The following is a 13,486-nucleotide window of genomic DNA, read 5'->3' on the forward strand; positions in this document are numbered from 1 at the left end:
TTCAACACCACAGAGGTATAAATTAGCTAAAGTCATTCTCACAAGATCCCTGCAGAAGAGATACTGACATCAGCCATATTTTACAGATGAGGAAACTGAGGTTTCAGGGGGATTTATTTCTTGCCCAATGCCACGCAGCTCGTAAGAGGCAGAGTCAGGATTAGAACCTATGTTGAATTCCAAAGTCCACTCTCTTTTCAAATGATCATATCTGAATTCTGAGGGTCTACCTGAAAAAGGAAAAGGGAAAATGGAAAGTGAGTGGAGATCGAAGTGCTAGAGAAGCAAAGTGTGTTTCTGAGAGTTACACATGGGTTGTGGAATAAGCAAATATTCTTACTTTGAATAACTGTTTCAAAACAAATGTTTTAAGAGGCTTTTGGAAGGTGTGATGAGACTAGCTCCAACAGCTGACAATTGTCCCTAGAGAGCAAAGAAAACAGGAAGTTGAAGACATTTAAGCATAGACTACGTGTTTTATACACAATTTAAGTAGTATCTACTTTCCCAGTCACTGGAGCTGAAGTGCCTGCATTGCTGGCTGGCCTGGGGTATTAGAACTTGTCACTCAGAGATGGGCAAATGGAAACCATTAATACAGCCCAGTGGGAAGATATGATTTTCACATAACCATAGCATGCTCCCTTTATACCTGGGGTCAAATCCCATTCAAAACAGGCTGGAGGTAAAAGAAAGTAATGACTGTTGGAAGTCAGTGTGAGTGACCTTGCAAGTATACCTGTGACCCCTGGAATGGGGCTAGTTTCTAAAAGGATAATAATCAGCTTGGAATAGAAGGTGAGCTTGGGAGATGGGGGTAAAGAGAAGGGAGAGCCTTTAAGCTGGGGTTGAGGGGTGGTAGAAAACAGCAATGAGTCTCTTTGAAGAGAAAAAAAAAAAAGAATGAAGCAAAAGACTGAAGCCTGAAGTTCCCCCCACCCCAAATGGCAAATGAAGTAGACCAGCACTCTGTGGAAAAAAAAAAATTGTCAAGCAAGACCCAATGCCACAGGCCACATAGAAGACTGAGAGAAGTCCAGGTGAGAAGTGGGGGACCATCCTTTTGAGACTGTGATGGAGATAGCCATAAAGAAGTAAGTCTACCAGAAGTCAAAGTGTGGGACCAACTGGGGGTAAAGTAGAAAAAACCAACCTACTCTGCCGGAATGTACATGAAAGGTAATGGCTCCATTCTGGACGGATGGTGTTGGAGGAGGTGTGTGTGTGGTGCAGGGGAAGGCACCGTGCAGGGCTGAGAGCTGATGATGGGGGAGCATCATGAAAGAACTGCTGAATGGAGAACCTTAAGCCTGTGTGAAGCTGAGCAGCGTGCACTGTGCTTGTGCCCATCTGAGTGTTTGTGGTGTTTGTCATTTGTGCTTGAGTAGATCATTCAAAGATGAGATAGTTGGAAGGTATCACTGACTCAGTGGATATGGGTTTGAGTAAACTCCGGGAGTTGGTGATGGTCAGGGAGGCCTGGCGTGCTGCAGTCCACGGGGTCGCAAAGAGTCGGACATGACTGAGCAACTGAACTGAACTGAACTGAGATCATTCAAGAAGGACATGAAAACTGTGTTCAAGATGTGGAGAGCTGCCAGATGAAAGAGGAACTAGATTTGCTCTGGGGGCTTCCTGGAGCACCAGCCTGAGTGTTCCAGGGAGCACACGATAGGAAGGAGGGTTGGCACGGTTTTCCTTCCTACATGTAGAGGTGGATTTGGAGCCAGGGAGAATGCATCACTGTGGGTCACAGTGCATGTTGGTTTGGGGCAGGCCTGCTGGATCCTCATCAACATCAGCTGGTGGGGAAGGAAAAGAAGCAAGGGATCAGGTGGGATAGAGGCTGGGAAAAGGACCTGATTGAAGGACTGGCTCCTTCTGGGTGGGCAGCACTCCTGTGGGCTGCATTGGAGACTTGTGATGGGTTCAGGCTCCATTCAGGTGGGCAGCACTGTCTAATGTGGCAGGTGGGCACCACAGCAGGAAATGAAATGGTAAGAAATACCCCAAACTAGATGGCCATTGGTGTTCTGGTGGGTCAGCTGGTAGGACACTCACAGATATTTGAGGATACAGAGAATAGTATGTCCCACTTACAGAGAGGCTAGGAAGGGTATCCATGAGGACTGGCCTGCTGGACAAGGAACTGAGGCCACAGTCCAGTTCACTCCCTAAACTGGGGAAGAATACATTCTCCTGGAGAGCTTGCCTAGAGATATTGCCATACACTGGGTCTGAGATTGACCACAAGGCCACTGAAAATCCTGGACACAACCTTAGAACCTTTTCCAACACAGGTCTCTATGAATCAAAGATAGTTATCATAGATAGTATTCAAGATGTCATTGATAACCCCAGGAAAGTAGTCACTTCCTTTCTTTTCCAAGCCCCAGCTCAAACGTCCCTCCTCTGTAAACCTTCCTAAACCCTCACACGTGGTTACTCCACTGCCCTTGGTCCTTCTTACCCCCTCTGCTGTGTCAAAGTTTGTTGATAGCTTAATACCTTCTCTAGAGAGAACTCACTGCAGGGAAATGGGGCGTCCTTCTTGAATTTGTCACTCCAGCCACTACATGGGGAGATATTATTCTACTTTTGTTAAATAACTTGCACACAGTCTCATCATGGGACCATCTACACATAGATTTGGGTTCAAGCTGGCCTGATATCAAACTCTTGTGTTCTTCTCTTAAACTCTGCACTCAATGACGAGCCCCTCAGCTGTTGGCCTGGGTTCAGCGAAAAGGAGGATAGGCTGAACTTGTCAGCATTGACAGATGTGTAAGGAATTTTATGGCTGCTCATGGAATCCTAGGCTCCACCCTCAGAAACTTTCCTTTTCTGTGGTGCTTTATACACACTGGGATCAAGCTAGTCTGGGTGAATCTGACTTTTAACCACTGTGCTAACATTTTTTGCCTTCATCAGTCACAGCTGAACTGTTGCTGTCTAACTTGGCTGCCTAATCTACAATTTTTTTTTTTTTCAAATCAGATGTCACTATGCCTAGTGAAACGGAGAGAATTATTTTATAATCATACTCTCCGGAAACCAAATCGTTGATGGAAATTTTTAATAAAGAATGTGGTAGAAACACAAATTTAAGTCATGAATTGAAAACATGTGGCAAAATCTTTATCCACTAGACTCTACAATATTCTGCGACCATCTGTGGAAATTTATAGGTATTAAATTAGATACAGGCTGGTTTTTCTGTTTGCAGAACATAACAGAAACCTAATTGGAAAATCACACAGCAATAACATAAAACCAAATGTGATGTCTAGTCCCTTCAAGGTCAAAATACATGTGCAAATGAAAAGAAAATTGCATGCTTTGTCCTTGAACAAAAGACCTTAGTTAATATTCTTATTAAATACTTCATGTGTCTAAGAGATGGTTAAGAAAGCAAATGGAGCATCTTCTTTGAGCCTAAATTATATTTAAAACTGGCGATAATAGAGACTAATGTGTGATGGACAAGGTTAGTCTTACTTTGCTTATATTCCATTGTTTAAATGTTTTCCTGTGCATATATTTATAAGCCTGTGTTCAGTTTTTTAAAAATACTGGTCACTGGCTTTCCCACAGAATCAAGAAAATGAATGCAGAAGAATTGCTCCATTTGACAAAAAAGCGTATCAGTATTTCCTGGCCTGAGGGCAGGAGGCTGGCCAAGGCGAGACCCTAAGTTCCTGTGGAGGGAAGTACTAGATTTATCCTTTGAAACGCTGTCTCCAAGGAAACGTCTATGGAGCCCTGAAAGTGAATTTTCAAGGACAAAGGGATGGGGAATCCCTGTTTGGAGCCCGGCAACCTGGCTCTGCTCTTGGCTCTGCCTCAACAAGTTTGCAGTCTCCTGAAGCCATTTCTGGGTTGCACACCTTTTAAGAGCCACCCTGGTCTGTTTGTTTACGGTTCCAGCCCCACTGAACTCTCATTCCTGAACTCCTCCTTACGCTGTCTTGTACTGATATAATTTGTTATTGTTTAATGCTCATAACTAAGTACCCATGCATTAATATTGTGTGCTAAGTTGCTTCAGTCGTGTCTGACTCTGTGAGACCCTATGGACTCTAGCCTGCCAGGCTCCTTTGTCCATAGAATTCTCCAGCAAGAATACTGGAGTGGGTTGCTGTACCCTCCTCCAGGGAATCTTCTAGCCTAGGGATCAAACCTGTTTCTCTTGCATCTCCTGCATTGGCAGGCGGGTTTTTTACCACTAGTGCCACCTGGGAAGCCCATTCATATTACTGGGATCCCAAATACGTAATGAATTCCCCAAGGCACTTTCCCTTTGTGGAGGCAGAGGGGAGTAATAGCTACAGCATGACCTCTGCTGCAGGCAGCTGGGAACTAATTCTACTCCATACTCTATGCTTCTGTTTCCTCCTCTGATGGGTGAGGTTGCAAATTGAATGAGTTGGTGTTTCTAAAGTGCTCAGCATGGGCCTGGCAGGGGCTGAACACTATGTCATGTAGTAATTCACACAGTAACCATATTACTAAAATATAGTTTAGTAGTTACTAAGTAGTTACTAAATATAGTAACTATATTACTAAAATACTTTTGTTAGTTCTTCATGACTCTTTATAGCACTTGGCCCAGGGCCTGGCACAGGTCAGGTCTACATTTTTCCTGTTTGCCTTCCTTTCTTTCACTTTTCCTTCATTTTCTCTTTAGCAAATATTTGCTAGGCAAATAGGGCCTTTGAAATAAGACTGTGTGCATGCTAAGTTGCTTCAGTTGTGTCTGACTCTTTGGGACCCTATGGACGTAGCTCTCCAGGTTTCTCTGTCTGTGGGAGTCTCCAGGCAAGAATACTGGAGTGGGTTGCCATACCTCCAGGGGATCTTCCCATCCCAGGGATCAAACCTGTGTCTCCTATGTCTCCTGAATTGGCAGGTGGGTTCTTAATTACTAGCTACCTGGGAAGCCCTGAAATAAGACTGATGCTGGTTAAAATGGATATGTGCATTAAAGCTGGGTGATTGAATTCACTGTAAGAAAGAAAGAAAGAAAGAGAGAAAGGAAGAAAGTAAGAAAGTGAAGTTGCTCAGTTGTGTCTGTCTCTTTGCGACCCCATGGACTGTAACCTACCAGGCTTCTCCGTCCATGGGATTTTCCAGGCAAGAGTACCAGAGTGGATTGCCATTTCCTTCTCCAGGGGATCTTCCCGACCCATGGATCAAACCTAGGTCTCCTGATTGCAGGCAGATGCTTTACCCTCTGAGCTACCAGGGAAGCCCACTGTAGTTATTCTCCTCCCAGTCTGCTCTCCTGGCTCTGCTGCTCTGCTCTCTGTGGGAAAAGCTGGCCTGAATGAACCACACATCTGCCTTCCTTGGTCTCCGGCAATCATGGTGGATGGAAAACACCAGACTGACATGGGTGTGGGGAGTCAGTGATCAGGGTGTTTTCTCCAATCATCACTGCTTTGACACAACATCCAGGATGGTAGTTGTATTCTTCCCTGAGTATAGCCCTGGTTGAGGGCTTTTTCTCATTTCCAACCCCACTGAGCTCTGCTCACTGTATCTTTCCACTTCTCCTTAAACTCTAGGGAAAGCAAAGAATTTCTGTTGCTGGGGATCTCATCACTCACTGTTTACTCTTAATCCTGTCCACACTTCTGTAAAAAGTCCCTTTATTCAAGTTTCTTCAGTTGAACCATCTGAGATGAACTCTGTTTTGTGCTGAATGTAAATCATACATTCTTGAAAATGTCCTCTATGTCCCTGGATCCCCATTGCCTTCTCTATAGCAGAAGAGGAGTGATCAGACTCGCTACATCCAAGATTTCTTCTAGGTCTGAAAGCCTACAGAGCTTTCATTAGAGTTCAGAGCAACCTTGAGAAGCTGTAGAGATTTTCAGATATTATCAAGATGAATTTCAATTAAGAACAATTGTAGAGGGCTGTGCTTGGGGAAGAAAAACAAAACTATAGAAATTTCAGGTGATAAATGCCTAGCTGTGTGCAAGTATATTAGCAAAAAAAAAAAAAAAAAAAAAGTCAGGGATGAGTAAGCTGTGCTGATCCTGCTCAAATTGAGTAAATCTGGGGGATAGACACAGAGTGTGATTTGCAGGAAGTATTACTACAAAGCCATCTCTCCCCTGGAGTTGCTTGTCACCGCATATACTAGTCCAGGGTGTTAGGATTTGATTTGGCTGAGTAACTTAGAAGTAGGGAACTTAAGAGAAAAGAAACATATTAGATTGAAAATGGAAAATGAGTTCTACTAAGATCAATTTCTTCTTTCCTTCCTCCCTTCCTCCCTTTGTTAAGAGCTTGGAGCTAGAATCAAGGAGCAGTCCTCATTTGTAGGAAGGGACATCTCATATTCCTGTGTCTTGGAAATGAACAGGGACTTGACGTGTTGAGTAAGTTGAATCTTGGCCAGTTATGAGTGTGATCCTGGACATAAAACACAGTGGATAGGTATTGATATGTTGTCATTGATGGTGTCAGGGTCTGGAAAATGTATTCTTTTCCCTCTTCCCATTTTTTCCACTTTAATGGCTTGGACACTGAGCAGTGATTGGAACAGAGTAGGTTTTCAGTAAACATGTTGAGTAGAATGAATGCCTGATTGAATATGAAAAAGGGGCTATGGTCACTGTTGAATGAAATTAAGAACAACATAAGGAGAAACCTCGAAGGCTTGTAGGGCCTTTACTTACCGGATGTAGACCTGCAACCTACTCCCCAGGAAATGATACAAGATAAGTTGTAATCTAGAATTCTGCACATTTTCAGAACAAATCTCAAGCATAAGACTTCATTAATGGAGTTCCTTTAGTGGCTGGAAGCAGACCTAGCTTGTGGTCAATGCCAGAGAAGAACTTGGTAGCAGGTATAAATTCATATGCCTTCTTGGTGGATGATTTGGGAAAGAGTGTGTCACCCAGAGAAGGACCACCTAGGACTGTATCCATAAGTTTCCCAAGCGTTAGTTTCAAAGCAGAATATTGAGTCATTTTAGTTAAAAGAGGACCTTTCAAATAGATCTGTTCCACATTTTGATGTTAAACTCTTTTCATTCCTTCTGGGTGGTAAAGGCCTCAGTGTAGTGCTTATTTCTAAAGCATGTCTTTTCAAATTGTTATTTTGGTCTCCAAGTTGGTTCGCAAGGAGAAATTGGAAAGATGACAGAGTCTCCCGAGGAAATACTGCTGGATTGTAAATAAAGACAACTAGCTCTGTGTCCCAGACCCATAGCTAATTAACTCCCAGTTTCACACAGCACACAACTTTTCTGGGCTTGAATTTTCTCAATACATTTCATTTGAGGAACATATTTCTGTTTTAAAAGCACTTTCATGTACATTGCTGAAATGTAAGTAGTCAAAGGAAATGGTAGTTCCTTTGATCATCCCCACTGTCCTAAGAAGTAGGCAGTGCCAAGCTTCTCATAAACGAGAAGGTCAAAGTTTAGGGTTGTTAATTAACTTGACTCAGAAACAAGGTCATATTACCCAAGATCTTATAGGATGTGTTTACTTGATCTATCATTTTCAGCTTTATTTTATTGTGGTACTGACTCTATGATGTATGTGATAAGGAACATAAAGTTAATATAGTTATTGTCCTATAAGTTTTAAAATGAGCAGGTAAAATTTATTCAACATGGACTGTGTTCCTAGTTCCTTCTTGCTAGAACACATTTATTGTTGAATGAAAAGAAAGTCATGTGATTTTTTTAATAGATATCCTTCTCTCCTCCCTCCCCACCCTCCCCTAAACCTCAGATCTTTGCTTTCTGGAAATAACTCAGTACATAAGCCCCACAACAAATTAGACTTGAGACCACATACTTGGAACAGTCAGAATGGGTTTGGTAATCAAGAGAGGAAAGGAGCACAATTCATTTCTGAATTGGTTATCAAATTCTTCTTGTAAGTGACACGATTGAAACTGCCAATTGGCTTTGTAAACTGCTGAGTCCATATTTCTACATTTGTGAAAGCTCAGCAAATGAGCCCTTCTAAGCAAAGCAAGAGGGTTTTACCAGCAAGAAATGTGATGAGGTGTTGCACCCTGTGGCCAACCATTTCTCAAGAGACCTCTTTCTGTTTCACCTATTGAATTCCTTTATGATTGACAGACGGCGTCACTCTTTACTCAGATTTTCCTTCAGGTTATCTCCTTGGCCAATCTCATTATCTCAATATTTTACAAAGCAGTCACATTATTATTATGGAATCATTCAACCCTAGAGCTTGGAGGGACTCAAGAAGTCATAAAGGCTCTTCTCCCAAGAGCAAGCTTTCAGTTTTTGCATGTTTAACCCTTATCAAGTGGATACCATAGTCTTTCTTTTCATTTTTGTTGACATATTCCACCAGGAAATCCTTTTCATACTGCCATTCAAAATCTTAGGCTCCCTGCACCACAAAATGGTGCCTTGAGTAATTTGTTTTACTAAAAATTATGATACTAAAGATTCATTTTATTTGAGCTAGATGGGTTTTTGGGGCCATTTTTAGAATCATACAATAAGCAGAAGCACTTTCATGAGGGCCAAGGCATCCTGACAAGGCCTATTAATGTTTGAACAATAGGGAATAGAAGCTAATCTACTTAGATTCAATGTCAGGATAGTCTACTACCTTTTAGGTAACTACATCTTTCAGAAAGATGTTCTGAGGAGTAGGATGTGCTTAATATTTAGGTAGGGGGAAAAGAACATTAAGAAAAAAAATGATACACTTGATTGCTTTCTTCTAGGTGTTTTTCTTCCTTCCAGACATTATAAGTCTGTTTCAAAGACACACTTATAATAACAGAACAGCTATAGCTAAATGAATAAACACATTGTCCACCTGGGAGAACACCATTCAGACCACTGGAAACAGAGCCAAGTTAAACAATAGGTGCACAGAATCAGGAGAGTGGTGTTTTGCCACTTAATGAATTACAAGAAACAGATGTGAGTTTTTAAAAAAGAACACATAGCCTGAACTTGGCCAACTTTATCAAGAATTAGCAAATGACTTCAGATTCACTGTTTAGAGAAAAGCCATTAATTCATTTGTGTATACACATGCCTTTGATGATTTCATCACATGATTTGATGGCTTTTCTCATTCAAAGACTCACTTATTATTGGAGATATTTAAGGCTTTTGCTGGGCTGGGGTTGAGAAAATGGGGAATTTATTTAGCATCCATTTACTGTCATTATATTATGCCATAACATTATTTTCTACACATGGAATTTACTAACCATTTTCTTAGAGTCTAGCAGAGTGGGAGATGTTGTTCATTAGAAGAGGTTAATAATTATCTGCTTCCTGAGATAAAGTCTGTGCCTTAAATTTCTGCTGCATCTCCTATGCAATGTTACTAGAGCAAGAATGAATCATGCTTAATAAGAACACATTGCACAAACATATTCTTGGTAGCATCTCTTGCTTAAGAATCTTGCACAGAATATGATCATTTATTTCCACATAGCCAGTAAGTTAAGACAGGTTTGGGATTGGGAAAGATAGAGGCCTGAGATTTTGTGAGATGGAAGAAAGAATGAAGATGTGGGCTGGTGGGTGAGGACTATTGAGGGGAGTGAGCAGGAAGAGATCATTTGGTAATTGTGGCTATTTAAGAAGTCAAAATTAAGTAAGTGTTTTCAGCTCTGTAGTAGTGTATCTAGTCCAAGTCCAGAGCTATAAGGTGAACTGCTATCATTTCCAGATCAGGAAAGGCTGAGGGATAGGTTACACAAAAAGAATACTATTGAACATTTGTTGGAAATGAATTGGGCTGCCCATTGGTTTGAACCCTTGATAGCCTATGAAAAACTGGATTGGGAACCTATGAGGGGGTCCTGTCAATGTCTTGGCCACCATCTTTGAAGAGGGACAAGCTTGCTTTTGTAGCCACTCTGGAGCTGTGATATCCGCCTCAACTTTACAGATTTTCTATTTGTCCTAACAACTACTTTTGACTGGGAATTATAGCCTCCTTGCTATAGAAATGTACTGCTGTCATAAGCCTTGGTAGTCTGTTTGGTCTCAGCCCTCATACTAGGGAAAAGGGCAAAGACGAAGGACAGGAGATTAGCTGGTCAGTGTTGTTGAGATATAGCCATGCTCTAAGATTCCGTGGGGTGGCTTCTCTAACAGAGCCACACTTGAAAAATCTTGTTCAGCCACTTTCTCCTTGATTATGCACATAGTTGAAGAACCTCGAGCTGTCTCTGTCCAGCTACAGGCTCAACATTCTCTCCCATTGTTGGTAGGTTGGCAGAAAGTACTTTCTCAGACAGAGAATGGAGGGATGGCTTCTGGGTCAATCAATGGGGCTAAGTTTAGATTTAACTGAGATGTCTCTGAGTGTCATATTGATTGTGTGATAAGTGAGGTGGGTGATCCTAAAGGATGCCCTGTCCAAGGAATTTCAGGTAAAATGATTGTGGACTCAGCACTGTAAGGGAAGACGCTAACAAAGAATATGTAATTAACCTGCAGGTTTTAGAATAATCATGACAAATCCATTGAAAATAGTATTTCTGTAACATTGATAAGTGATAACTTTGTGTATTTACATACACAAACCTGTGTATGCACATACCCTGAGGGGTAATAATCACAAATATGTGGTGCTGGCCATGTACTCTGTTTTAAACCCTTAAAATTGAATTATTTAGTTTTTCTTCCTGAGATGAGTTAGGAACTATTATTATTATTACATTCATCTGTAAGATTAGAATTGGGGAGCAGACATCACACAGACAGTGAAGACATGCGTGACTGTATGGTGTTCAGGGCAAGAGGAGTATTTCAAGTGACCTAACTAAACTTGTGGAAGAGTATCTAGGGTAGTGTCTCGCTGATCGCTGAACAGTGTAGGCAAGGCACAAGCAGAGAAGGTGGAAGAAAATGTGAGGAGCCGTAGCAACTGCAGACATACTTTATTCCCAGTAGCTGATACAGCAGCAAGGCAAAAATGCTTTATTTTCTCATGGCTGATGCAGTCGCAAGGGCTGTCTCAGGTGGTGCTTATACAGGTATACAGAACAAAGGTGCCATATGGAAAAGCATGTGCATTGCTATAAATTATCTCCACTGTTACGTAACCATGCAAAGTCATCGTTTGCAGAATGTGGGGTGAGGGAGCTTGACCACTGCCATCTTGACTAATTGCTGTACCTCTACAGCTAGATAGGCTGAGAATGTTTCTATCCTTGTCTATAACCTAACTTCAGATTTCTAACTTTTTAGAATATCTTGGGTCCGTGGCTTTTCCTTTTATAGCTGCTATCTTGAAAACTTAGAGACAAGAGATTCTTGTCAGTTTTGTAGTGTCTGCAGAGAGTCCTTGGCATTCTTCTAGGTGTGGATAGTAGAAGATTAATCTTACCTGTTTATCCTTTTTGCTTTGGGTTGAATGTCTAGAATACCCAGTAAAATCACTTGGACAGTGAACTAAACATAGCTATGACTGGAAATGTCAGTAAAGAAAGCATTCTTAGCAGGCATAGGTTTGACAATGAAATAAGACCCAGGATCACAACCCTGACATTTGCGATGGGGTTTTAAAAATCATACCTCTTCCCTTTTCCTTGCTTAAATACTTAAATACTAAGCCCCACTTAAAAAAAAAAAAAATCTTTTTAAGGAAAAGAAAGCAACAAAACAGGATTCGTGGGTGGTAAGTTAGTACTTTTGAACAGTGACTGTTAAAGTGAAATGTGAAATCCTGTCACTTTCAGATGAGAAGAGATGCAGAAACTGTTGTTTGAAGTGTGTCTTAGCCTCTGCAGCAACGGACAGAATCCAACATGGCCGCCCCTCAGAGGGATCTTGATGCCTTCACTGGCGTTTATTCTGAACTTCCAGTAGGGAGGGGTTATTATCCATCTATTTCTTAATATAATACCTCCCCTTCCAAATTATCCATAGGGAGAGATTTAGGAATATTTTTAGCAACATGAACTATGATGTTAAAAATAATGAGGACCTAGGACTGTTGAAAAGGCTATTTTCAATTTCAGTTAACACCTGGCTATGTCTGGTTACAGCACAGCTGCCAAAGGTGAATGTCACACTTCAGAACATAGCATCCCAAATTTCACAATGCTCCCGGAGCTTCAATACTGTTAACGCCTTTACAGTTCTTGTAAAAACACTTACAGCAGCTGTCTGCCTTCCAAGGTCAGCTCCCTGGTGAAAAGGATGGAATTCTTGCAGGCTAAAGCTTTGGAATAATCTGAGGAAATGAATCTGGTAAAAGCTATTATTAAGGGCCCAGTCTCTGCTGACATTTTACCAATTCAAATAGCTTTCTGTCTGTATCAAACTGGCATGCTAAGATAAAGGAAGGGAGTCATTTCAGTGTTTCATTAAATATGTGGGTTGCTCAGACAACCAGTCAGCCAGCAAACAGTATTCACGGAGACTGCTATATATGTGTTGTGGGATCACTGACTCAATGGACGTGAGTCTGAGTGAACTCCGGGAGTTGGTGATGGATAGGGAGGCCTGGCATGCTGCAATTCATGGGGTCGCAAAGAGTCGGACACGACTGAGCGACTGATCTGATCTGATTGGTGATGGATAGGGAGGCCTGGCATGCTGCAATTCATGGGGTCGCAAAGAGTCGGACACGACTGAGCGACTGATCTGATCTGATCCAGGTACTTCAAGGATGCTTAGCTAGCAAGAAATACTTAATGAATAGTATCTTGGATTCCCTAGTATTCTGAAGTGTTGATTCCTACCAGAGTTGATCACACAAGGCAATGCAATACAGTATCCTATGGATGGAGAGCAGTTATGAATTTTAGGAAAGGGATAATGTATATTTCAGTTCATTGTCTTCATTTTAGTAACTCAGTTTCAGATTTTGATTTCTGACTGCAAGCTTCATTCCGCTAGGCTAGTGGAAAGATATCTTAACCTCAGTCCTTCCTGGGGTTTCCCCATTTCTCCCCAGGATTGTGTCATACTTCTGGATCTTGTGCAATTTTAAGATATTGAGGTAGTCTGATATCAGGTCTTCTCACACCTGTCCAGTTTCCTTTTTTTTCTTTTTGTCTTTTTCATCCTTCAGGTACAGAAGGTTTCAGCCACACCCATGCTCTGTTTGGGTAGGGGGTTCTTGAGAGACATTATCTCTGGTCTCATTGGCCTATATGTACCCTACAGCCATTCCCTTCTTTCTCTGTGGTCTTGATGTCTTGACACCAGGTGGTGTCACCAGGGAGAGAGGCATAGGTACCCTCTGCTCCCTGACCTCTCTCTCTGCCCCCAGGAACTTTGGTGGAGTCTCTTTAGGGGCTGAGAGAAATCCTCAGTTCAGCTTCTTTGAGAGCCTCGCTTACCTTGGGGACTTTTGTTAAAGAAAAGGCAGAAAGACCAATAGGAGTAGCTCTTTTTCTTTAGCACATTCTTTCCTTGAGGCCAAGAAGAGCAGAGGTAAATTCTGAGGACATGGGGGTGGGGCATGGAGAGAGTAGAGAGAAGTAAAAGGGAATA

Source organism: Bos taurus, chromosome 2 (assembly GCF_002263795.3).
Source record: "Bos taurus isolate L1 Dominette 01449 registration number 42190680 breed Hereford chromosome 2, ARS-UCD2.0, whole genome shotgun sequence".
Lineage (NCBI taxonomy): Eukaryota > Metazoa > Chordata > Mammalia > Artiodactyla > Bovidae > Bos > Bos taurus.